Below are 25,857 nucleotides of genomic sequence, written 5' to 3' on the forward strand. Positions count from 1 at the left end.
TAGTTTGTACTTTATGTTGTTTCACTGGTAAGCAGTTCGCAAAGTGCTAATGCCTGGTTAATAGAGAGTGTAAGCTTGTCTTACAGATGAGGAATGTCTGTGTTAGCAATTAATATTTTTAAAATAGGCATAAGTAAACTTTGAACCACTTCACTCCATAACAACAGTATAAAGATATGTATTAGCCTAGTAATATTTTTGAGATGGTTGTAAGTGAATATTCTTATGTACTTCTCAAATTTATATATCTTATCCATTATTCTGGCATTTGGCTATAGTACAGTTACAGACTAGAACAAAAATGAACTCCATTCTCTTTAGAAATGTAGATAGATAATAGTTTTAAATAATACACACATTGAATTCCTGATGCTGTTTTCTTCACCAGCTGGAAAGCCTCTCACTGTCGGAAAGGCATTCAGTACGTTTGACATTAAGGGTGGGGGAATGTTTGTGTAATTATAAATGTTAGACTTGCAAATATGCCTTTGGATTGCAACAGCCTGAACTTCCACATGTCAACAGGAATTTTAACTTCACAAGATAAACCTTGGTTTATGTGTCTTGGCACCTTGCTCTTTTCTATATAATTTCAGTATGTATATTGCCGAATTGTAGCTGAATTTTACGTGTATGCACATGAGACATTTGGATAATATAAGTACTCTTGAAAAACATTGGGTTGCTACAGCTACTGTGTGCAGCTGTAACAGTTTTGGTATTGTGATGACAGCTGAAATCACGCTGCAGTGAGTAATTACCTGTGATCTTACAGGCTTGTGATATCTTGTGCAGTGCTGCTGAGCCTGGTATTAATTCTAGAAAGGCTGTTGGTTGCTGAGGTCTGAACATTTTCAAGGAACTCTATGTGATTCTTTCCTAGTTATGTAGCATGAACACTTCAGTGCTTTACAATGTCTCCACAGTGCTTCACTGGTGAGTTATTTTTAATGTGGTGTTATTATTTTTTTCTTTCAGCTGAAAGAATTATTTAAGAACCTGATTCTGGATTCAGGAAGTGGAGTGCCTGCAGTTTTCATCTGATCTGAGGGGGAAGAAAGAATGAAGATTGAAGCTGCAATCATGTCACCTGAAGGATTGCACTTTAGGACTGTTTGCTTTAGTATGGTAAATGAAGTGTCTGTGTCCTTCCCATCCTTTCATAGATAAACTGGCTTTTTCATTTCCTGAATCCTGGGAATGATGTCAGAAAAAATGAAAATTATAACCCAGGATATCTTAAGTATTTCTGTGGTATGAGAGTCCCCTTGAGACATGCTGACAAGAAAGAAGAAGGAAAACAATGCAAAGGAGCAATGTTTCTTGTTGGATGATAAGGGCCTCTGGAGATGTCAAAGGTTTATGGCGTCTCATTTGTAATTTCTTCCTGCATGTAAATCTGTGATATGCTTACTGCAGTAATGCTTCAGCCTCACCCACCTGAGCAAGTGCAAATATAGCAGTGTTGTGGGACACCGTCTCTGACATGGCAGATCTCGAAGGAATGTGTGTGATGTATCACTCAGTTCATGGACATGTATGCCATGTGGAGAGCATTCCTGCATAATGTCCTGATGCATATTAATTAGACAAGCAAGATACTCATGTGATGTAAATCGGATTCTTTCTTGGAAATGTACTGATTCATATCACAAGTCAGAATCTAACCCAGTTTGCCCACTATGTCAGAAATTACAGTCTGTTTTACAAATAATCTAAACTATTTTTATATGTTCAGGCAGAGAGAATGTTTTATTTTAGTGATTAATGGTTAATCATATTAATTTTATTAGTGTGATGAGAGAAGGAATATTATCTGTAAAGGCTGTGGAAAGATGGTAGCTTTCAAGAGAACTGGTGGGGCATACAAGTATGGGAGGTTTGGTGGTAAGACTGCAAATGGTGGAAGAGAGGAATACAATGGGAGCAGGTGGAGAAACAGAGTTGGAGAAAACTTGTTTTGTAGGTGCACTTCTTTTTCTTGGAACTTCATTATTTGAATATCCTAAAGGTGGTCTTCACTCCATTTCCTCATGTCTTTCTGTTGGGTTACAGTAAATGCTCTCAGTCTGAGCTGCTCGCTCTATTGCTTTGTGTGCACCCAGAATTGTGCTGACCCCAAGTGATCGAGGTATTTCCCCACTCTGGCAGAGACATTGTGCTTCTTGATCTCTTGTCTAAGCTGCTGGGCACTACACTCAAAAAAAAAAATCACAAAAACTGCTGCAGCTTCAAGGTTTGCTGTACCCAGGTGCTTGGTTGTGAATTTGCATCATTAAAGTTAGATGATTACGAAGCCTCTAGGAAAAGGTGAGTTACATGGCAAATCCAACAGGCTGAATGGAGAGTTGCTTGGGAGGGATCTTGAAAAGGAGGAGTGCCTTAAGCAGTGTCATTGTCTGGGACTGGTGTCCTTCAAGGCAGGCTCCCTTTCCTGAAATTAGCCATATGGCCTTTTTTGTTCAAAAACTCTTACTGCTCTGTTGCTTGCCTGCCACTCCCAACGTGTGCTATGCACTACCTCAGCAGTTAAAAGGCATCAGGCTTGCATTCAGTTCCTTTCTCTGCCTGAGGGAGCTCTAATCAGCATCTCCTATCTTCCAGGAAAGTATCCTGGCTATAAAATACTGAGGTGGGATGGTTGCAGTGTCTCCTCTTGAAGGTGTTTTGCTGTGCGTGGAATAATTAAATATTAATTGGGAGTGCGAAAGAAGATCAGTTTACTGATTAGCTCACACATCTGAGAGTAGAGAGACATGAGTTTTAAGCCCTAGCTCCAGGGAGTGCTTGTCATTGGTCCTGCAGTCTGTCTTCAGCCTGGTTTTCTGAGGATGTCCTTGATTGGAATGCCACAGTTAGGGGAAGCAGCAGAATGTGGAACTATCCATAGATATGAACAGAAGTGAAACTGATAAAAATTAAAATAGTACTAGAGGTGTCAGCTCTCTTGAGCAATAGCAGCTGAGTGTGCTGATAGGCAGGTTTAACTAACAGGGATGATGCTGAGTATCTAATTTTGGAACTTAAGCACCAAATTAAGTGTCTAAATCCTACCTCTACAGAGGTATCCTACCTATACAGATCTAACCATAAATGCTAATGCATGCTGAAAATGTAAGGTATTTTTACAGTCCTGTGCAACCTCTTGTGCTGATATCATTGATTTGCTCCTTTTTGTATTGTATGTACCTCTCAAACCTCCTCCTTGTGTCTTTCGCTTTCACAGCTTTCCATTTCCATGCATGCTTCAGTTTATTCTATCAAGAATCCCTCAGTTCCTTTTTGCTGGATTCCATGTCTAAAACTGCTTCTTCAAATACACTGTGCCATGTATCAAGGCTGATCAGCTTACCAGTGGTTTCTGCAGGTTTTTAGCTTTCGTTACTTCCTTACTGGAGTGCTTTTGATGCCGTATTAACCAACTTGACTAATGTGTGGCAATGATGGTATCGATGCTCCTTCTGCTCACTTTTTTTTCCTACAGGAACTAATCAATGTATTTTATCTGAATTACTATCCTAGTTTTTGATGATTATTTTACTGGATAGTGGTTGGTAATCTCCTTTTGAGAGATAAATGGCTCATCCAGTATCTTATAAAAATGTATAAAGATATAAATGGTAGAAATTGTCTGTACTAATAACATTTTTATCAGTGATTTAATCTCTTCCAGTGTTTAGGGATTATGCAGTTTATAGGACTTTGTTCTATTTCTTTAATAAGTATGACCATCAAGAAAAGAACGTGCTTTTTCCCTCCCAGTTTCATTGCTGGTTCAGAAGGAACTGGGATGCTAACTATATTTTTAAGATGTAATCTGATATATTTCTACTTGTCAAGTACTAAGCATAGAGTACTATCTTCAGTCTTCGAAGTGGTGGTGGGTGTTAAAGTTAGCACTTTACTGCAAGCTAAAGTTTTTTACCAGAACCCAGTCAAGAAAGCTAAATTGGCTGTGGTAGTTTTCTTTCACTGTCACAAGGCTTTGCTATTACATAGTGTGCTTTTAAGACTCTTTCAGTAGCTAAGAGAGTCCCACTTAACAGAGTATTACAGACATTTCTGTAATAAAATATGTGACATCTGTAAGCTCTACTGTCTTGAAATTGTTAATACAAAAGATGATGTTGTAGACGTCAATTTTTGGAGCAGTTCCTATTCAGGAAGTTTATATGCCAGTGGCAGCTGTAGTGAATATTTTGAAAAATTTGAGTATTTTGAAAAAGTGTGTCTGTTCTTGCAGGACTTTACTGGAAATTCTCAGCATTGTGTTTTGTCTGGGAATGAGAAGAGAATGTGTTAGAACAATACCTAAGCATTTACAAACTAAAAAACCTGCTATCAAGCGCTTTTTAATCGTAACCAGAAACTTCTTCAGCTGTCTGAAATATCTAACAGCATGGCAGATTATTGAGTATTTTAGTGATAGAGAGTACTGCAGTATCCATTTTAGTAGACCAGTGTGAACTTTTAAAAATACAATTTGTTTTATCTGAAGGACACACAGATATTAGTATCATTCCATTTTAAAGAAAATGGATCACCACGACATTTTGAGAGCATTAGTAGAGGTACTTTTGACTAAGTGCTTACCCACTGATTGAAAAGCACAGTGCATTTTCATTCAGCCCCAACATAAAGTATCTGTCTTTTATCTATGCAGAGACAGAGTAAGAAGCATGTATTCTTTTGATACTTTTGTTAAATGTTTGTCCTGTTAATTTAATTTTTTTAATCTGTGTCCTGCATTAAACCAACAACACTAAGTGCAACGTATGATTTTCATTCAGACTGATGAACTCAGTTACTGTACCCAAGGTGTTTAGCATTGCAATAATTTCTGGCATCATAATTCAAATCTGAATTAACTGTCTCTATACTTTTTTATTCTCCATCTCCCAAATAATTTAGTATTAATGATAAAACCTGATTCTCGTTGTGAATTTACCAATAAAGCAGTTATGATACTGGTCTTAGGGGAAAAAGTATGCAGATATGCTTGGAATTGCCCAATTAGTAATTTCTTTCTAATTTCCCTGTAGCAGGGAAGTAGTGAAAAGAGCTTTTGATATCCAGCCAAGACAGTTGCATCATAAAGGTTTTAAAATGACAAATTAAATTCCATTAATTGTGACCTGTTTCTATGAAAACCTAAGTCAAACCAGATTGAAATCATGCTGTGCTGTTCCTGGCTCGTGCTTTCAGGATATTTATGTTACCAGAATATTTGCTAACTGATGGAACTGAAGGTATGTTAAAAATGTTATCAACTCTTGACATGATGAGATGCACAAATGGGCATTATTTTTTTTTGTCAGCTATTTTTCACTCACATTTTTGTTCTTTTTTGATCTTGAGACTATTTGTGTCTTTTTCATTTCATTCTTCACTTTTTTTTTTTTCAAGCAGCTTTATTTGATTTGAACCATCTGATTTGTTTGTTGTCTCAGGGAAACATGAACAGTGTGCAGACCTGATAAAAAGTAGTATTGGGGACACTGTGTGACAACTAAAAGCTTGGAGTTTTTTGTTTCATTTTAAAACCTGACTTTTTTATAATCCTTTTTCTTATGTTGTGTGCATGTTTGTAACCCCTGAAACTGTCACTTTGGGTTATTCCTGGAAATGGTGCAGTTTGTATACAGAGCAGAGGGGCTAAAACTAATCCAGACCATGTCTCCTGTCTTCAGATCACCAACCTTAAAGCCATTTCTGAATTCCTGTGGGGCATATGTTTTTGAGGAAGATTTCAGAGGGGCATAAAAGAAGAACTGCATCCTAAATTTACATTTAATTTCCTACATGCACTTTAATTTGGCCTCCAGAAGTTTGTTTAGCAGAATCCTTAGAGTCAACAGAACTCTTGAGCACTAATGAGATACAGAAAGATAAATACACTTCATAATAAATTCATGTTACTATCCACTCAGAACAAATTTTAAGGAGGCAAATGAAAATTAAATATTTATAAATAAAATGAACTGAATTGCAAAACAAATTTCAGTCTGTAAGAGGAAGGGGAAGCCTTCTGAAAGCTAAAATTGCTGTTACAGTAACTGGAAGGCTCAAATATTGCACAAGAGATTTAGCCTGACAGCAGATGAACAGTTTAGGGAAATGAACAGCCGAGCAGCTCTGTTTCCAGTAGAAGTAATAGACTCAGCAGATTAGTTGTGGAGATTGTAGCCTCAGCAATGGAGGGCTAGTAAGGTGTTTAATATTTTTCTGGTTTTAAGCCTTAATGATCTATGTCTGAAAAGCACGCTGAGAGATGCTGCTGACAGTTTTTAGAAAGGAAGCTCAGACTTTAGTAGAACTTGTCTTCTCAGTAGGGGTACATACTCTTGCCACTTCTCTCTGCTTTTCAGCTTGCTCTTGCTATTTAATCTTCAAATTGTTTCTGAGCCTTTGCCATGGTGGATGGATGCTGTCTTTTTGCTAAAAATAAACTTGCAGTTTGAGAAGAATTAACAGAGAAGTTGCTTGATGTCCTGCTGAAACCTGCATTCCACTGAAGCTGCATTTCAGCTTTAGATGACTGAAAGGCAAATCTTTGTCTTCATAGAGATTAGATCGCAAATAAATTACCAATATGGAGATTTTCACCCAAATAATGGCCCTGTGCAGGCCTTTACAGATCTGTATTTGTTGATCTATACTGTAGGGGTCAATAAATATTATACTTTTTATGATATTTAGCTCAGGATGAGACACTGAGAGGAAAATCATTGCTTGATTTCAGTACGGCCTCTCAGTGATGCTATGAAAGAAAGATACATTTTGAAATATCTCCTCTGTTAGGTAGCTGCACTTTTGCTTTTCAAGAATGCTTCCCTGGCAAGTCCAGCATTTCCCTCTTTTCCTCTTGAGTCAGAGGACTACCCATGTCACCATTTCCTTGGTAGTTACAAGCTTCTCCCATGAGCTTCTCTGTACTTTTGCCTCTGAGTAATGGTTTTTCTCCTACTCTTTTTAAATTTCTTCTCTTTTTTTCTCTTTCTGTCACCATACCTGCATTTGTCAGTGACTTCTGTGAACACTGACTCTTGGTTTTGCCTCATGTGTCTTGTATCCCTGATGATGTGTGCCTGCATTCTCTGTATACCGTAAACCAGGAAAAATGCCTAGTGTTTTTGTTTATTTTATCCATTTCCAGATTTGCAAGTACAGATGTGCTCCTGTTGCAATAATACTTCGTAATGTAAATATTTTCTATGTATATATTGCCTATAATACCTTTTGTTTAAAAACCAAAACTGCTGTTGGTTTTTTACACAATTAATCCTTTCTGAATGAGATTTGAACAGATGAAGAAAAAAAGAATTTATAAGATATTTTTTGCTATGAATTATTTCCTGGCATTAAAATAAGGAGACACATTCTCCCAGCAGAACAGGAGAACATACATAGAACATACAGTCCTAAACACTCAGCAATCATGTTTTTTGGTTGAAGTATTTATTTTAAAATGCAATACAGTTAGAAAATTAGGAATGCCACCTGTTTGTAATGAGGAATGGACAACATCCTGGGACAGAAGTGAAAATGAACAAATTGACTGAGGTTGGGATTGTCGTTCTGATTGCATAATAGTGAGTGTGTGTCAGCTGGAGGGACAGAGAGAAGAGGGAGATCAGAGGTTCATGGGAGGGTGTTACTGTGTAAGTGTGCTGACAGTTTCAGGGGCTGTATTGCTTTGAGCATGTGGGGCTAATTCAAGTGGTAAAGAGCACAGCTGTCTGAAACAGCAATACTGAGACCCAGAGTTAAAAATTAGGTTTCAGATACATTTTTAAAAGAGGTCTTACCGAGAGCTTATTTGCTGGCAGATAGAGACTTCTTGGGCTGGAGTGAGGGGAGAGGGCCAGGGCTGAAGTCTTCTTATTCAGCGTGCCAAGAACCTTGTGCCAGCATCAGACTTGGGACACTTATGGTCCCATGGTCATCACTTTGTAAGCTCTCCGACAGAGAAGTAATTTGGTCTTTCTGTTGCTAGACTGGCTTGTTGGAATAGGTTTCAAAATGTGACTTGCACCAAGTGACAGTAACAATTTATAGGGAAATCTGAAAGGTCTGGTGCTGTCTTCTCAAGCCTTATAAGCAGCCTGGGGAGTTTTACCAAAATCGTAAGAGATACAGAACTAATGGAAATTGAAAACCCTAACACAAAGTTTTATTCAATGTACATCTATATATCCTCATACTTAAAAAAGCAAGTCTCCTCTTTAACCTGAAATATAAAATATCCAATCTCAAAAGCTTTGAAATAGCAAATCTCAAAAGTTTTAGCACAGGAATTGCAAAAATATATGTATCAGATTATTTCCTGTGCTTTCTGATATACGATATTTTTATTTGTTCTAAAGATATGGAGTTATTTCCTAAAAATAATTTGTTGAGACTGTCTCATTGTGCTGAGAAACCCTGCAGCATCAGCTTTCAGGGTTCTTAACTTTATGAACTAACAGGAATAATACAAGTTTTAACAAAAAGAAAAATCATGGAACAACGTAGCAGGGATTTAGAAATTCTATGCAGTGTTCATTAAGTGCTTTTTGTCTGCAGCTCTCAGGTTCCATAACTATCAATTCTGCAGAAGCAATCCAAAGTCTTCTTAAATTGTTACTCAAAAACTTTCTAACGTGGAACTCAGTGGCACATGAAGAAGTTTATGACTTCGGTTTTGTGAAAGTTTAAAGATGAACATAGCTGGCTGCACTAATGCAATAAAGGCAAGGACAGAAGGATCTTACATTTAGAGTCTTGCTTTGATGTTTGCATCTTCCCTGGAAAGAAATTTTGTGCAAACAATTGAATGGTGTATAAAAAAAATTTGCTCCACAAGCACCATGGGAAAAATCTTGTAACCACGCTCTATGTAGTATAGAGAAATTTGAGATAAATAGGCAGATTTCGTCTGATTTCAGTAGTCTTACAGTGTTACTCAGATGTCTTCTGTAAGGGAAAGTCTGGAAATTCCTCCTATTTTAAACTGCAGTTTTGTCACCATTTTAGATTAAACTGAGTGTGGGCTGCTGTGCTATACTTACGGATATCTTTTTCCTGTAGGTGTTTGTTGACTCATATTGGGGTTTATGTTTCTGAAAGATTGTTGCCTGGAGTGCTTTCACCTGAATTTGGAGGTTAATTTTCCCCTTAATCTGTATCTTGATCTCACTGAATGTGATCATACAAAGGCCTTTAGGAATGTGCAGCTGAGGGAGGATGGGGTTGTTCCTTTCAGCAGCAGCCTAACTTCAGCAGTATTTCAGGTGCCACAGAGACATCCCCTGAGACCATGTAGAATTGTCCTCTGACAGTGGCAGTCCATCTCATCTGACCACAGAAGGAATCTTCTTAACTTGCTGAAACAATATTCTTTATCTTAAATAGTAAAAGCAAATGTGATCAATCCTGCTCCCAAAGTCTATGTTTCAGAATATTGTATTACATAAGAGAGTATTTGTGCTGGGATATGGGCAGGTACCTTTAAGAAAACACTATTAATTTAAAAATCAATTTCCATGACATTTTCTAAACTTGATGCTATTTTATGAGTGAAGTAATAATCTGTTTTCACTGTCCTGTCTACTGATGAGTATGACTTGTTGCTCACAACTTTATTCTATAAACTAACCCTACTGATTTCACTTAGTTGCAACAATAAACTCAATTGAATCAACTGAAAGGACTATATTTATAGAAATCTATTAAATTAATTTAATTATTTTGTATTATGTAATTTGATTTATGTTTAAAAAAACTCATGTTGCACAAAAAAATAATTTTATTGTGATTTAGGTTTCCTTGCAGTGAAAATATGGAGGATGGTTTTGATTCTGGAAACTGCTGTCTATGTGAATAACACCATGAAATTAACAACTGGAAAACTGGTGTCAAAATTTATAGTGAACCCATAGTTCATGTCTTTAAATTATTAATGTTGAATCCAGTTAATGTCTTTGGGTTTAATTGGGAAATAGTTCAGAAATCTGTCTCCTGTTTCCCCTTTGCTGTCTTTGTGTTTCTTATTGTTGTTTGCCCACTAAATTTAGTTTAATTTCGTTTAATTTTTCTTCTAACTTTTCCTTAGCAGATTTCAGAAGTCTGCTAGGTATGTGAAGAAAATAGAAGGAAAAGCTGTGGGTTTGTTTGCCACAGTGTGTTTTTCCAAGAATTCTTTGTGAATATTAATCTTTTTTTTCAATGGAAAAAATATTTTTCTTAATGATTGTAGGAAGGTGACAGTGCTTCAGTCACTGTAAATAAAACAGCATTCTCTTTCAATAAAACCCAGGGATTTTTTGTACTGTAAGCATTATAAAGATATTACTCATTAATCTTAATCTGGAACTGAGCTTCAACTTTAGCTTTCAAACCTGTTCCAAGGAATAGAAAAGGGAAAGACTAGGGAATTTTTTGTACGGACATGTCTTCTGGCCGGATGTTTTTTTACCATGGAGGTAAACTTTCTTTGTGTGCTTTGGCTCTCGTTTTGAACTACTCATTCTGGAGAAACAAAATAAAGGAAAAAAAGAGGCTTACAGAAGCATGCTTTTGACCTGAACACAGCTACTACAGAGCTTCCAATTTCCATGGTATTAAAGAACAAAGACACTTCACTGAAGCACTGGGTAATAAAGTGAAATAATGGAAAATGTGTCTATGAGGTTAAAATAATTGTAGTGATACAATACTGTGAGGACTATGCCAAAGCACAAAGGGATGGTTTGTTCTTAATTTTTGTTTCCAGTGTCCTCTGTTGTTAAACACAACTCAAAAAAACATTATCTCGGAATCAAAAGAGACTGTTCTGAATGTCTGTCCTGCATGTGATAATGCTGATTCAAACTTTTTTTGTCCAAATTATTTGCAAACTTACACCAGCCCTGCGAAAAATCACATGTTCAGCAGCCTACCTGCAAGGGCTGAATTCTGTTCATCTTGTTCAGTATCAACTGGTGTAAATTCTTTAGATCAATTTGTCATTGTCCTTCAGGCTGAAGTACTTCATGCATGCTAAATGGCATTGATTCAATTGGAATTAAATGTGTGTGACTGTTCTGTGGAAGAAAGATGGAATTTTCTTAGCTGTTTCTTTGATATCAGAAGATCTGTCTACTTTTTTCTATGCTTTTTAAGAAGAAAAGTTCATTAATTTCCAGAGCATATCACCATTTGTGCCTTTCATTTTTATATGTGGTCACTGTAAAGTAAGATAGTTGTTCCACAGCTAGCATTCTCATCTCAGGATGCAAAAGCATAGGCACCTAAGGTGATGTTTTCTGGCTGTATGTCTATGAAGCTAAAACTTCATTTTCAAAATCTTAGCTTTTGAAACTTCTGTCTTGTTTGTCTGTGATATGTTAGCAGCCACTGCCTATGTTACCTTTCTATTTCTGATGACAGTTAAAGTACCTTTAAAAAGAATTAAAAGCCTGGTTTTGCTGAAGTCAGCAGCAGCTTGCAGTGGGATTAAGAACTTGGTATCAGCAGCCTCTTGAAAGAGAATTCCCACTTAGAACAAAACCTGCTTAAAATTCTTCTTCAGGATGAATTTTACTAAGGATTGGCACCAAAGCTTAAGTGCAACATAAAGATAACAGTTTAGTCTGGCTCTGGACCTGAACATTCCAGAGATATATTTCATCCTCTTCAAATTGTATGGCCAAAGTCTTGATACGTACTTCTCTTGTTTATAAACCATTCTAGCACATGACAGGTACAGAAAATACTGCATAGAAGAAACTATTTTTGTTGTTGCTTTAGATGTAAACTATTGACATTCACCTTTGGCTTAAATTGTGTGAATAATGTTCTTGATTGCCTTTGATGGACTCAGTTAGGATTAGAGTATTGGTCATCGACCTCCTGTACTGGAAAAAGGCCATTTGTCACTGCATACATTACTAACAATCTCAGAGGTACAAAGTGTACAAATCATAGACCATATTTGTATCTGGAAGGTCTGATTTTTCATTTTTGAGGTGGTATTTTGGAACAATGTTTGATAATTGTTTCACTTGACAGCTGTGTTGCTTTAATTTTTCCTCTTTTGATGGCTTGGACTGCAGATGTGTGTTCCCATACTAAAAAAGTTAGATGAATGCAATAAAGGAGGAATTGGTTTAAGTCAAATAATATGAATGTGTTTTGATGGTCCCACTTATTTGGACAACTGCTTTTTCTTAGCATTTTTTCATTGGTGTTTCATTTTAGACAACTCCAAAAAGAAAGAAGATTGACAAATAAAGCCTGTACAATCATCAGGTATACAAACTTGGCACTTGATTAAAGCTTGATGTTTGTTCCATTGTCCTTTTTTCGAAAATGTTTCTTGAGAAAAAAACAAATGATGTCTACGTTTGACTCAAAAAACACAGCTGGTGTTTGCATCCTTGAAGTCACTTGAGTTGCTTGTTATCCTGACTTTAGTACAGATGGGTTCTATGAGTTTGAAGCACTAGAAATACATCTGACTTTTCCTTCCACTTCTTCACCACCTTCATTTATACACTGAAGCATTAGGTCATACAATTTCTACATTTCTATATTTTAGGAATTGCATTATAGCCTTGGATCATCCCTCTGGACCCCTCACCCTTAGCACAAGGTCTTTGCATTGATCTTCCTGCTTTTGTAGTTGAATTTGGTCATTTACTGAGGGAATAGTGATTCTGGAAATAGAAAATAAGGTATAGAGGCACTGGACTAATTAATTTAGTTGGACAGAATAAAATAACATCAGAAGGTTTTTTGGCTTTGTTTTTTAATTAATTACTAGCAGAAAGGTGGACTAAGTATTTTTTATGTTTGTGCAATTCTCTATTATGGTGTAAGAAGAAAATTCCCTCCTGGTTAGAGAATGTACGTAAGTTCTGTAAATGTTAAAGAGACATGGATTTTTCATACAGAATGGGGACTGCTTTTAAATATCCACAACTAATTTACCCCAAATAGAGGAATTTCATACAGGAAATGAATTAAAAATCTCTCGTACAATATGAAGATGTGTAGTCGTCTAGGAGTGGGTAGATTTCCTGTGGCCTTTTAGACACTAACTGCAATAAAATAAGCCCTTATATTTTCTGTTTATGAAATTAAAGCTCATGCAGTTTTACTTCTATGAGTAAGATTTATGGTTAAATGTAATAAAAAGTGCAGGCCAGCCTGAGTCACAGCATAATTCCCTATAGTGAACCACTGCAATTGGTGGACAGTACTGTTGTCATCAGTGGGGCTGTTGAGTCTCTGGAAGGGTTGTACAGGTGGGCTTTGCAGATAGGTTGGAGTTTGTTCAGAGGGAGTGTGTCAACATTGATTTCTGGCAAAATTAAACTGCCCCACACTGAGGGTATATGAAAGTTAAAATTTATTCAGTGAGGCTTGGTGTTGTGCTCACATGTCCGTGCCAGGAATGCTCTGTGTGTGTATCATCAGTTTCGTCAGAGTCCATTCAGTAGCTGTATGTTTACGCAGAGCCCTTAGGTGCACAGCACAATATTCATTCCAACAGCCTCAAAACTGGAACAGGTTTCTCCATGGTCTTTTTCCCTTTTTCCTGGGTCAGCTCAGGCCTCCTTACTTGTGTAATGGATCAAAGTGATCTTCTATTGTTGCACTGGAATATTTTAAATGGTGTGGGTAGCTCCTTCCTGACTGTCAATATTAGTCATTCACCACCATGTATACCATCTGCGTACAGAAGAGCAAACTAAACAATCCGGCATGTGATATTATAATTTTAATATAGTTATGGAATGGATCTGTTTAAATCCTTTAGGCTACCAATGTCATCACTAGAGAATTAACAATATTTGCTATTTTCTTTCCAAGAAGGCACTGGAACGTCACTTGTAATCCAGGGTTGAATCTCCTTAAAGCAGAAGTCCATGGCTTGCACTGAAGTTTGTGGATCAGGATTAGGCCCTGAACCATCAGAATGTGGTTGCCATTGCACTGGGCAAATATAAAGTGGTGTAAATGTTGAACTCATGCCACACAGACCTCCAGGATCTGAGTTGGCTATTGTTGCTTATGCCTTACTGTGTCCATTTTTGCAGGACACTAGTACAAAGCTTAAAGGAGGATTGGAACTGGAAATGAGAGAGGACAGCATCTTAAATAGCTACCCGTCTTTTTGAATATAACAGTAGTCTGGGCAGTTTAATATTTTTCAGCCTTTGCTACACCAAATAATACAAAAAACTGAGGAAAGTAACATGGAGGGGTGAAACAGGTCATATGTATTAAAACATATAATAAATGTGTGTATTTGAGTTAGAAGAATATAAACACTTGCACAATCCTGAACAAGTAAATATTGTTCCTACTAACCTTCATAGCAAATTTTCTGTGGATTCATTAAGGTCAGGAATTTACCTTGAAACAGAAGTTGAGATGGAGAGAGAAGTTAATTGGCAATAGCTGTACTTGTCATCAGTGAAAGTGTAAATGGATTTTCTAATGCACGCTATTATCTTGAATATATGGTATGCTGTGGTAGCACACTGTGTGCCATGTGCCTCACCCTTTCATGTTTCTCCCCCTCATTTTTAATGACTCGTTCTGTATATTAAGTGTGGAGACTGTTCCAAGAGTGAGACTGGCACATTCTTTACACAGCTGAATTGACATGTCTGAAGCTGCCTCTGGCTACTGCTTATAGATTGCCTTGCCTTTCTTTCATGGAGAGTATGTTTTGCCTAATTTTAGTCAAGCAAACCCTTCAGCATGATGTTGTCATAAGTCCTTGCATAGTAGAAGGCAGCAGTCTGCCTCCTTGGCCATATATGGCTTTTATGTTGTTGCCATATGCCTGCTCTGACATTACCTGAGTATCACATGCATTTCATTTTGTGTGGACTAAGCGTATTAGGGGGGAAGGAGAAGGATTTCTGCAAGAGAGAAAACTGTCTATCTATTTGGGACTTAAGTAATGAGAGTAAGGAAACCAGCAATGAAGTAAGGAAAAATAACTATAATTAATTCTGTTTTATTTGATGTTACCCCCACTGTAAGGAAGAAAATACCACCATAATTTAAAAAGAACATAGCTCAGACATTGGTAGTCAGGGACAGGGTTCCATGAGCTGCTTTGTGCCAGGAAGCAGTACCAGGATGTCTGATGGCATTAGAACTGGGTCTTCTCTGCTGCTGTGTCACCAGAGCAGCCACCACTATGCCCTGGCCCAGGCCAGCTGCCCCTCTCCCAGGCAGTTCCTGGGCAGGACTGGGGAGTGGGCTCTGTCTAACATCTAATTCTAGGTTGTACCCTCTCTGTTCTGCAGACTCAGGCACTTCAGTAGTGCCTGATGAGTTCATTGCCAGGTGGCCTCAGTGTCAGAAAATGGTCCTGGCCACTTTTCCTTATATCTATATCTATATCTATATCTATATCTATATCTATCTCAATACACATATGAAAATATGCATATATAAACAAAAAAAACCCCCCCATATATATATGACAGAAACCTTAGCTCTATAAAGAGGAGATTTGGAAATCATATGCAATCAGCAATTTATTTTGAGTATCAGTGGGCCCTGAAAGTGTAACTCCTGTTAGAGTCCCTAAAAGTTGTGCCTAAAATTTTTAGTCACTCAGGCACATGCTTTGAAATACAAGTCAGTTTACTAAGTGTCTTTGTGGAGCCTCACACTACAGTCACTCTTTAAGTCACATTTTGGACTGAGTTTTCATTTTCCCATCTGTTTTTAGAATGTTAACTCAGCTTTAAAACTTAAGTGTGCCTTTTCTTAGGCCTATGCCAGCACACCTTTGCTTTCATGCATATATGCTCCATTTTAAAGAAAGCGCAATTTATTATGTTTTCACCTATAAATAGGTTAGTTGACACTATAGAGGCCTACAATTTATCTTCTTTACCTAAGCTTGACCTCTGCTAGTTGTGTATTCACATCTCTGCCTTAGTAAAGCCACTTTATTTTCTGTATGTGTAGATTTTGTGGTTATGCTCAGAGAATCCTTGTACCTTCATTTAGTTTACCATTCATTCCTGTCATTCTCAAATTCAACTTTGCTGGTGTATTTTGACAACCTCTTTTAAACTGCTTTTCACTGTTTATTTCAATTTCCTAACAGCTTCTGTCTTAGCCATCTCCATCACTGATGTACAGTGCCCTTCACTCCCTTTTCTCTCACAGATGTAGGGAAAGGACCAGAGTAAAAAGAGTTTTGTTGTTGGTTTATTTCAGCAAGTTGCAGTCAATTCTGTCCAGTTAGCTGAGGAAGTATGAGAAATTGCTTCTAAAACAAAGGGTAATCTGCCTCCTAGGTTTGGCTTACTCCGTAATCCTAATTCATTTACTGTTCCATCCAAATTTTTTTAGCACTCTGTAGTTCCTAAATTTTTTTTGTTTAATTGCTTTGTAACGTGTAGAACAAACGGCAGAATGTAAGTACTTGGCGTTATATTTATGCTTTATACAGATTAATTATGTGTTAGATGTGAAGTATCTCCTGTTTGTGTTTAAGTTTCTAGTGTTTTCATGTCAGTTAATGACCTTGTGCTCATGTCATGAGTCAGGGATAAGGAGGACCTTTATTTGCTTTCTCCATACTTCATTGCAGTGCACATTTGTCATTGTTGGCTTGCTCCTTACAGAAGCTAATGTTTTTTTATCCTTTCTGATTATTGTATGTGAGGTGTCCAGGCCTTTGATCATTTACACTGCTTTTCTCTGAACTTTGCCTAGTTCTGCAGTATCCCTTTTGAGACTGGGTAATCAGAAGCACGTACAGCATTCCAGGTGAGACTCCACCACTGATTTATATCGTGGCATTACAATACTTTCTGCATTATTCACCATCCTATGTCTTATCCTTCAAAACATCATGTCTGCTTTTTTTACCACAGCTCAGCATTGAGCTGAGGTCTTTAATGAGTTTTCTACAGTGATACCAGACTATTTTCAAAAGTTCATACAGTTAATTTAGGATGATGAAAGAACACTCTTCCTTTTTTCTTCTGTCCAATGTGGGTTATTTTGTATGTACTAACACTGAGTTTCATTTGCCACTTTGGCGATTACTTTGGTTTCTCTTGTAAACTTCTCACAGTCCTGTCTGGACTTGACCACCCTAAATAACTTTGAAGCACCTGCAGTTTTCCTTGATTACTACTCAGCCTTTGTCCCAGTTTTTGTTTCAGTTTTACTTGAAAAGAAACAACCACCTTGATTTTATACTGGACAACTTACTTTTTCAGTAAAGAAAACTGAGCTTCACCACTGCTTCTTTTTTTCTGTGTATTAGCCAATTTTGATTATGACAATACTTCACAGCTCAAATTTTGAATATACTCTACTGACATTTGGAAAGGGACTTTTTTGAAATCTGATTTTTTAAAATGTTTTGTTGAGATACATGTTCTGTGCATGGTGATTTGTAACACATGAACTCGTGGCTTCTCAGAGTGCTGCTGCATAAATCTTCTCTAATTATCACCTCTCTATCATATTTTTCAATGGTGAAACGAAAAGAGGTCTTGTGTTCTTGCAGTTTAGTAGCAGGGTAAGTGAATGTCATAGGAGATGGGGTGAAGCATGGTTTAAAATGTGTCATTCATATTGTTTCATCTATTTCTTACGGTCTCTGATGATGCCTCTCAAGCCATTTGTCTCAGATCTTAACCTGTCCTTACTCTTACAAAAATTTCCTGGACATTTCCAGACTTTCCTGTTACTTACCTAATCACTGTTCCAGAAATTTAAAATAATGGCTTCTTTGCCTGTCCATCTGAGACACAGAGGACAGATTATTCCCTCATTCTTTTGTGTTATCACAGTAACTGTAGTGTGGTTTTAGATTTCACTTTCAGTCTTTTCTTCCTTAGGGTAATCATTCTCAATTATTTTTTTCAGTGTTCATGAGCTCTAAGTTTCTAATTTTTATTGTTCTATGCTGTATCATTTTCAGATCATGCACAACTTCTGTGCAGTGCAGTTCTACAGACTGGACACAGCTGACACTTTCACAAAGCTGAGCACAACCAAGGTAGTCACATAAAGCTTATCTCAGGAAGGCAGGTTCAAACACTGGAAAGCAAAAACATTGAGAGTGTCAAAGAGAAGGAAAGCCCCAAATCTGCAGTTTGTTCCACTAGTATCTCCAGGGGGTGGTTCCATTGATGTTCCCAGATATCTGTCATCAGCTGTCATCTCTGAATCTCAGTTTTTCTCCTGAGACTTTGCTATCAAGACTGAAAAGTATGTTTGCTGGGAGAGATAGAATGGATAGCCTCAGCAAGTTTGGCTTTGTTGACTTTTATATTATGATTCTGTTGAACATCACAGCTGATATTTTCTTTGTAGAAGTGTTACTGCAGTATCATTCCACACAATGTTAAAAAATCTATGAGATACCTTTGCTAAATATCTTGGTTTTTTTAAAGAACTTTCAAGGATGAGATTATGAAAAAGTAAGAGACTTTTTATTTTCTTGGTGGTATGATTCTTTGTCTTCCTTGTCTGGGAGGGAATGAGAAGGCCCATGCCTTCTCTGGTGTAAACTATTTGCTTAAACTTTTTCCGGCTTTTTCATAAATAACTAGATGACAGTTTTGACACACCTATTAAATATTTTTACAATAATGCGGGAAATATGTGGAAAATATAACGATTACCTTACAGATCCCAGATAATTCAGTTTGTATTTGAAGAGAGGTTGGCAAATTGTGGTGAAGAAATCTGTTTTTATGTAGTATGGATCAGAAAGAAGAGGGTGTAACATATTTTAGGCTTTGTAAATAAAAGCCAGAATTGAGGAACCCTTGGAAATTCACTGTATTTATGTGACTAAGACAAAGTAAAATAGTGCTAAGATTTAGGTGTGCACTCTGCAAATATGAATACTCTGCTGTCTCTGGAGTACCATGTGTTTTGACAACAGAGGAAAGAGGTAAGACAAAGAGGCAGAGTTTGTAGAATGGTGTTTTGTAGAATGGACTCCACAGGAAAAAATTAAATGAAGCAAAGAACGAACACTGCTCTGATCCTGAATGGTGGGCCATTGAGTACATTGTTTAGCTGACTAAAGGTGTTCTGAGTTCTGCAGATGAAAACCAGCTGTTGCCCAGCCAAAGCTGTCAGTTGGCTCAGTTGGCAAGGGTAAGCTACATGTAGCTTTGCCAAACCTTTTCTTTTTCTGTTTCTCCCACAGAATCTTTTTAAAATTTTTTTGTTTGTTTGTTAGTTTTTATTGGAAATAAGATAAGTAGAACTGAACAGTGTCCCGTAGGTGCATGTGCAATATTGCTTTTTGAATGGATTTTTTAACATTTCTTTGAACATTCTTGCTGAATATTTGCCTCTTGGGACATAGTTACACACTGGCTAGCATTCTTAACTAATGATCATCAGTGATTGGCAGTTAATTGAGAAGTAAAAAAGGTTCAGATTAGGCCATTTTTGCTTCCAATGGCACAGTCCTGACTTTTATTTGTTGCTCTCTATTTGCCTAGCTTTGTAAAGATCCTCTGATAATCTCACAGCATTTAATCTTGATTATCTACAACAAGATTGTGTCATCTGCAGATTTTGTTGTTGCATTGCTTGTTACCTTTCTTGAATGACTCATTTTAGTGTGGAAGATTGGATGTCCCACCTTCAATTTACTAATGTATTGCTCTTTTCTATGTATTTACCCTTCAAATTTCAGTCTGTACCATGCCAGTCTTTTATCATATGTTCAACCAGTGTGAGAGCTTCTTCTGATGACTTGTATAAAGTTTTTCTCAAATATTTACTTACAGAATTAGTATTTTGCTGACATTCAGATATTGACAAAGATTTTGGGATTGCCAGGGGTTAATTAGCCCAGGCTCTAAAGCTTCACCAATTCAGGCTTTCTTGTGGGGAGGGTGAGGAGGAAGTATCTGTGTGGAAGTCTTAGGTATGTGAGCAATTCACACCAACATGCCCAACCAGAATTAAGTAGTTCTGTTGCTGATAACCACATAACTGTGGGGCTGAGCTTGCAATGCAATGTATGTTTGGAAAGCTATATAAACCTCAAATGATCAGCTATCACATTGCATTTTCCTACCCTGGGTAGTGCTCTATCTATCCCCAAGTCAGCTACTGTTTGTACATAAGGTGTAATCAGTCTTTTAAGTGCAGTCTAAATACTTCAAGATAATACCACTGGAGGATTTCCATTAGGACAGTATGAACAAATTTGTCTTTTTATTTTTAAACTACGTAGATAGTTTTGGGAAGTCTGTACTGTGATTCTGCCTTCTGTTTCATGGGGTTGTAGAATATGCATAAACTTGACCTGGTAGCCTCTGGTTTCCTGCATTTCAGCTGCAACAGACATGCCCGTATCTCTGCTCACACAACTTGGATATGAAATGTCTAAGAACTGTATTACATCCAGAGTATTCCTATTAAAGGATGGATAATATAGGTTGAATGTCCTTTGCACATGCTGTACAGTACATATTTGCTCATTATGATATGCTGCTTGTAAACCCAGCTGTATTAACATTTACCATCTGTTTTGCTTCTTGCATAGTCAGGTGATGTGGCTGTCTGAGAATCAATGAATTATTCTACCTGGAAATTTTATCATCCTTGGTTTTGTTTGCATAAATCTCCCCTCCTATTTCTAAACATATCCTGCTAGTCTTGTTAAATATATAATTGATTTTTATCACCTATCAGCTCTTACTAAATATGCCTAGATGTCTTTTCAGTGATAAAATTCTCCCACTTTTCACCAGTCTGAACATCTGTGGATTTTGGCTGTCCACATTTTTTTCTCACCCTTAGGACAATGTTTTCTGAAAGGGGACATTAATGCCTAAGGAACATGTACAACACAGCTTGGCAGGTACACAGATGATTCCTGTAATGAGGAAAGGAGAGCCCAGTGCATAATGCACAAGTAAACACATTCAGAAGTAACTGCTCAGCATTGGATTTAATTGTGTGACCATGTCCCAACCACAGGCATTTTGCAGAGCTCTGAGATTTTGGTGGTTCTGTGCCAGCTGACAGTTGCTGAAGACATGTCCCAAGGTATTCAGCACTTGTTTTTTAGGAGGTAACTCTCACTTGTGGAGTCTGCTGCTCTCCCTCTTCCTCCCTTTCCTACAACTGATTTTCAGTGACACTAGCCTTGTCAGACTGTAGGCTCCAAACTCACCCTTTGCAGTAAGAGCCCTCTGTAATTATGGCACAAGACAGTGTGGGCAGAGGTAGTTTAAGCTGCATCTGAGGATGTTACCTGGGATGTTGTTGGTGTAGCAATGCCTGTGATTACCAGCTCGGTATGAATTAGGCTGTTGCCTGAAGAGCTCTGTGCCAGCACCCCACTGCTCTCAGCTCTGGTGGTGGCTCATGTTGGGGTATTTCTGCTCTCCCTGCAAGGCACTGCTTTGTCTGTATTAAGACACTTTTTAACCTCTCTGCTAACTTTGCTTTTAATCCCTGGCTCAATTTATGCTTTCCAGCCTTAATTGCTATCTGTTTCACTGCCTCTCCTGGGAAAGGTCATTCTTTCAAGTCTGTGAGCATGTGGGAAAGAGTTTATGATGTCATGTGTAACACTATTTCATTCTGTTTGGGCAAAATCAATTCAGCTGTTAGTATTTTTTTAATCAATGTGTTGCAAGATAGGTCTTCCTACAAATGCATAAGGCAAGTATGCCATAAGCTGAGATGTAAGGCACAAGAGCAAACTCAAACACAAGATCCATGTTGTTGCAAAAGTACTCAATGATAAAAAAATGTCCATTCCAAAAAGGTTTGTTTGAGCAATTACTGTTTCAATTGCATGTCTTTTGCCATGATGTGTTCCATCATGACATCAAATGTAAATACTCTTGCTTTTTTAGGTTTATGATGAGTGTAACTCACACAACACCAATTTTACCCTTGGGCCTATTCATTTTCTATTGCACTATTATGCTCATGTGTCATCAGTCTGACTAAATGCTTTTTGTTACGTTTTATTCTCATAAAGCCAGATGCCCATGTTTGTAGACTAATTTGGAAATGCTAGGCAGAATTTATTCCTTAGACAAATGGGGCCATCTGCTCCATGGTGGAATGACAAGGTCTGGGACTGAGGATGACCCTGCAGTTCAGAAAAACAAAAAAAAAAAAAGGTTTGTTTACAAATGGAAAGAATAATCCTTCTTCCTTAGGGAAAAAAAAAATCCCAGTCTACTCACTGATATCTGTGCTGGCATCTGTTGTGATGCTAAACAGCTGGTCATGATGTGATGACCAATAAATCCAGGTGACTGAAACTGCCAGGTTCATATCCCTTGTCCCTGACATGTAAGCTAGACCTGTGGCTAGTATAACCTGAGTATTCAGATATAATGCTTCTGCAAAATTGATTTTAGAGGAATGAGAGAAAAATGACAGGAGCTTTCTGTCACATGCTTTGTGCAAATGGTGTTTCTCTGTAATGCTGATAGGCTTCTGATAAATTAATTAGCTCTTCCTGAGCTCCACAGTGATTTTCTTCTGCATGGCAAATGACAACAAGCCTATTGAGAAATTTAACTTCTCAGCTCATTCCTTAAGCAGACATCACTCATATTTAAATACATATATAATTAGTATCTCTCTGGATTCTCTAGGTAGGTTTTATCTTGCCAGGGTCATTCTGGTTTGGTTCCTGCTGTACTGAAACAAGGAAAACCACTGAGCTGATGACATTAAAGTGTATCAAGCCTAGTGCACAGTTATGCAGTATAAGTATGTCTGATTTCATGGACATTTGATTTGAGGAGATATAAATATTTTGATCACATGCCAGAAATATGAGATAAACTTTTCTAATTAATAAGAATATTAAAGGAAAAATAATGAGGCATAAAGCTCATAAGTACATACACCCACATAGCTCCAGCATCCACCTACATGGGAGTGTGTAGGAGGCCTCACAGATGCTTATTCTCTTTATCAAGATCAGATAGTTGTTTTCCACACTGAAGGCAAAGCCATATCTGAAGGGTGAAGATGTCTGAAGAAATACAGTGAATCTCATTTTATATCTACTGACATCTACATTAATTTAATTTTAATAATTTCAGTAATTGTCCTTCTACACAGGCAAGAGTAAAATGTTAGAATTTAAAAATTTTTACAGTAATGTGAAGTTCCACTTGAGCTCAGCAATGAGGGTAACTGGTTTGAACAGCACTTGGCAAAGTCTTTTGCGGCTTTCTGGATAAAGCAAACAAGAAATACTTATTTGGAATCATCAATCTTTCAGGTTTTCAACCTCCTAGTATTGCATGGGACAGTAGTGTGGACATGTTTGACTTTCTCTCACCATAATTTCTCTGAATTTTTTAAAGATTCATTTCCTCTGTCGTATTTAACATTAGGCTGTATTTATTTTCAGAAGAAAATGCAATTTCTCAGCTTGTATTGTGCTAATTAGGACTATAAGTGCTCTAAGATTAATGTCATAGGTTTTCCATAGAGATAATCATAGAAAAATATTCTAATTTCTTTTTTAAAATACAGTGAATCAGTCCATTTATATATGCTCATTTGCTATGAGCAACAATTAATTTTAACATTTTGTTCACAAATGACTACTTACAGAGCAAAACTGTTCTTTTCATAGCAAGTAGAAAAACTCTTCTGTCTCATTGTGACATTGATGGTACAGTATATGGCAAAGACATCATTCAGGCTAAGCCCACTTGTTAAACAAGTGAAAAGCTGAATACACACATGAACCTTGTTCTGATCCTGCAAACATGCATTGCTGGAGTACATCTTACTCTGACTCTTGATTACTAAGGCAAATATAAGTAGGACATGGATTCCTGAGTTAAGCAGGAGAGATTTCCAGTGTTGCATTAGAAAGCACACAGGCCAGGTTGCTGGCTCTTGTGAAATGTTGCTGCTATCAAAGGGTTTTGCAACCTACATGCATTTACTCCCACAGATGATCAATACAGGAACTCTTTGTTTGGGCATCTGTTTTCCCAGAGGTTTTTAATACCACTGTTTCTATTTTGGGATAAAGTCTGGATCAGCAGATCCAGGATCCTAAATTCTGATCAGATGTCCTAAATAAAGAGCTGATGGTGAATTAGGCAAGAAATTTTTTTTTCATTTTATTTTTTGTTTTGGATAATGCCTATCCTTATTTTTAAGAATACAGCTTGGTGTTGTTCCAGTGAAGTCAGCAGAAGACTTTCCTCTGACTTTAGCAGAGGAAATATTCTGTTTTTGTTAAGTGTATTTTATGTAAAATCCTTGAAAAGTCAGAGAGCCATCAAATTTTCTTTGAAGTTTTGAGAACTGACTGGAGTTAAAATATAACTGTTAACAGCTCCAGCAATTGAGACTCTTCCTGCAGCATAAATTCATGGCTATCCTGGGTTCTCTCACCAGAGTTTGCAGAGGTGTTACCCTGACAGTAAAAAGCCCTAGTGGTGTTCATGAATGCTGCTCCTTGGGAAGTACATCAGAAGAAAGTATTTTATTAAGAGTACCAAACTATATTTAACTGTGTAAGAAAAGGTGTGGAGTTTTACAAATAGTTTTTGTGTCTTTTAAGAACACTTTCAGTTATTAATTTAGGCCAGAATTTTTTTGTGGTGAGTCACAGCAGGAATGTAATTGTGGCTTTCTCTTATATTAATGTGTTGGAATAAGCAGTTCCTAGGTAGTGTTACTGCAGAAACCCAGCTGGCTAAGGGAATACTTTGTCCATCTCCATGTGTGATCAACTTACTCGGTATTTGCTGGTGGACCAGCAAATGCACAAGACTATTCTGGTAGCTCTAATAGCACTGATTAGAGCTCAGTCTGATTAGATGTACTTGGTTATTAATCTATGGAAGGTAGGGAGGACTGCAGTGGAATGCATAGTAAAACAAATCACGAATTTGGAGGAAAGAGAATATATCAATTCCACTACTCAAAAGACTACTAGTACATTCATATTTCAGTGTTTACAACCTTCTCTATTTCTCAAAGAGTTTTTTGGTTGGACAGGAATGTTGTTGTTTTTTTGTCAACAGGCAGTTTTTACTATAGTTCTTAAAATTACCAGGAAATAGTCATAAGAACCGTTACAACCATAGAACCGCAGAATGGTTTGGATTGAAAGGATCCTTAAAAATCATCTAGTTCCAACCCCCCTGCCACTGACAGGGAATCTTCCACTAGAACAGGTGACTCAAAGCCCCATCCAGGTTGGCCTAGTTTCATAATCAGAACTTACTGAGGTGTTTTGGGGTTTTTTTTCCTGAAAGTACCAACTGGTTCTCTTGGGTTTTTTTCTACTACTCCAAATACTCTGTTTCTTCTGTAATCAAAACCTGTTTCACACAGACAGTGTCACTTTATAGCAGATTTTACCACAAAAAATATATTATATTATATATATATATATATATTCTTTATATACTTTTTGCTGCTTAGCAGTTTATGTGTATAGCGATGTAAATCCATTTAGTCAAAATGAGAGTAATGATACAGTTACTAGCTTGGAGCTCCTAAGAATTGGTATTGTCTTAATCAACTGGTTTGTATGATTTATTCTTTAAAAGGTGATATAAGCATTCTAAACTTACAGAAGATAAAAACCAGTATCAGCTGAAATAATACCAGTTCCTGTAGTATGGCAGCTTGTTTTTCTCAACAGTGGATTTTGATAAGAAAATCATTGTTCTGAAATATTAATCAAGAATATTTTTCTAGTTTTTGTGAAGGACTCTTCCAAATCTTTTTGACAGGGCTCTGTGAAATGTGCTGTGGAAATTTTCTGCACATGACATCAACAAATTGTACAGTGAGTATAGCACACTAGTTTATTATGATTGAAGAACAGGTGCATCTGGAGGGTAA

At 37.2% G+C, this 25,857-nt stretch overlaps 1 long non-coding RNA gene across 1 annotated transcript in view; it reads left to right on the top strand.

Moving 5' to 3' along the window:
* The window catches only part of LOC121664845, a 33,246-nt gene extending 7,630 nt beyond the window's left edge, over positions 1–25,616 (top strand). Inside the window, exon 2 of the long non-coding RNA XR_006016149.1 lies at positions 979–25,616. This is a non-coding gene — a long non-coding RNA (uncharacterized LOC121664845). The remainder of the gene's footprint in view (positions 1–978) is intronic.
* The last annotated feature ends 241 nt before the right edge of the window (positions 25,617–25,857 follow it).

The sequence above is a fragment of the Corvus kubaryi genome, unplaced genomic scaffold (assembly GCF_017639235.1).
Source record: "Corvus kubaryi isolate FWS band 111438036 unplaced genomic scaffold, C.kubaryi_AGA036_p1.0 37308, whole genome shotgun sequence".
Lineage (NCBI taxonomy): Eukaryota > Metazoa > Chordata > Aves > Passeriformes > Corvidae > Corvus > Corvus kubaryi.